Source organism: Brachionichthys hirsutus, chromosome 12 (assembly GCF_040956055.1).
Source record: "Brachionichthys hirsutus isolate HB-005 chromosome 12, CSIRO-AGI_Bhir_v1, whole genome shotgun sequence".
Lineage (NCBI taxonomy): Eukaryota > Metazoa > Chordata > Actinopteri > Lophiiformes > Brachionichthyidae > Brachionichthys > Brachionichthys hirsutus.
Genome location: NC_090908.1, coordinates 1,851,655 through 1,853,800, shown reverse-complemented (window position 1 = coordinate 1,853,800; position 2,146 = coordinate 1,851,655).

Sequence of the window (2,146 nt, the reverse complement as noted above, 5' to 3'; positions counted from 1 at the left end):
TAGTCCCTGGTGGTTCAAAGCTAATCTTTCATGTGGGAATTTTCTGTTTTTCTTTCAATTTGGAAACACGATGCTCTGGCACTTGGTAGCCGTGTGGCTCAGGAACACCATAACCCAGCATCTGTTTGAAGGGTTTGTATGTTTGGTCCCTTATTAGAGAAAACTTAAGAATTAATATACATTTATATATAAAAAAAACATCTACCAGGATCGTTTTGTGTGAAATGTGCCCCAATTGTGGCTCATGAAGCAGACCTCCAGGTCACCGGGCCGTCTGCGGCCCATGAACCGGACCTCCAGAACTTCCACTCTGCAGCTGGAAAATACAAATGAGCTACTTGAAAGAGCTTGAATAGAAATAGTTTCACCGGCTCTTCCTGTTTCAGGAATTCCATTAGGAGGCGCTGTTGTCTAGCAACATCACAAGCCTGAGTTTTCAGACTGATAAAATAAAACTCCTTCCAAAGCAGCAATAAGGGTTGGAAAATACCTGTAGACATTGTAGCTCGTTAATTCACGGGTTGGAAAATAAGTGCATTTTTCTTGATCACATGAAAAAGGAGCTGAGGAGACTTGAACCAGCAACCGTCCGATCCCCAGACCAGCGTCACTACGAGCTGAGCTACAGCAGGTACAGACCTGCAATGCCGCGTCAAATACCAGACGTGTAAAGCCCGTTTCATGCAGGCGCCTCCATCGGACCGATCTTCCTCTCTCTGGTCGGCGGCATCCCCCAGCGCTGAAGATGGCTCAGCGGATAAAGATAACGACTCGACGCCGTGGGATGTCAGATCGAATCCTGCCCTGGCGTCAGGTAGGAAGCGAAACGGTGTGTGTGTCGGGTGGTCAAACAAAAAACCAAAATCCAAATATCAAAACAAACAACTTCAAAAACCAAAAATCAAAACAAACAACTTCAAAAACTATAAACCAAAAATGAAACCAAACAGAACCGATTTCCGCGCATTTCCGAATTTCACGTTGCGTCTGCCAATTTCAACACGATGGACTTCGTGGGAACCAAGAACACAGAAGGTAAGTGGAATTAATTATTTTTGTCTGTGACAATAATAAGAATTTAAATGTTACAATTTAGACTTTCTGTCTATTTTAGGTGAAAAACAAAACTCCTACAAATTTAAAACTCTACTTTTTTTTTTATTCTATCTGAACTGGTCCTGGTTCTATTGGTCATGGTCTTGATCCTCTAGTCCCTGGTGGTTCAAAGCTAATCTTTCATGTGGGAATTTTCTGTTTTTCTTTCAATTTGGAAACACGATGCTCTGGCACTTGGTAGCCGTGTGGCTCAGGAACACCATAACCCAGCATCTGTTTGAAGGGTTTGTATGTTTGGTCCCTTATTAGAGAAAACTTAAGAATTAATATACATTTATATATAAAAAAAACATCTACCAGGATCGTTTATTGTGAAATTGTGCCCCAATTGTGGCTCATGAAGCGGACCTCCAGAACTTCCACTCTGCAGCTGGAAAATACAAATGAGCTACTTGAAAGAGCTTGAATGGAAATAGTTTCACCGGCTCTTCCTGTTTCAGCAATTCCATTAGGAGGCGCTGTTGTCTAGCAACATCACCAGCCTGAGTTTTCAGACTGATAAAATAAAACTCCTTCCAAAGCAGCAATAAGGGTTGGAAAATACCTGTAGACATTGTAGCTCGTTAATTCACGGGTTGGAAAATAAGTGCATTTTCTTGATCACATGAAAAAGGAGCTGAAGAGACTCGAACCAGCAACCATTCAATCCCCAGACCGGCGCCACTACAAGCCGAGCTACAGCAGGTGCTGACCTGCAATGCCACGTCAAACACCAGACGCGTAAAACCCGTTTCCTGCCGGCGCCTCCATCGGACCGATCTTCCTCTCTCTGGTCGGCAGCATCCTCCAGCGCTGAAGATGGCTCAGCGGATAAAGATAAAGACTTGACGCCATGGGACGTCGGATCGAATCCCGCCCTGGCATCAGGTAGGAAACGAAACGGTGTGTGTGTTGGGGGGTCAAACAAAAAACAAAAAACCAAACAAAACCAAAGATCAAAACAAGCAGCTTCAAGAACTAAAAACCAAAAATCAAAACATACCAAGAATGAGACCAAACAAAACCGATTTCCGTGCATTTCCGAATTTCA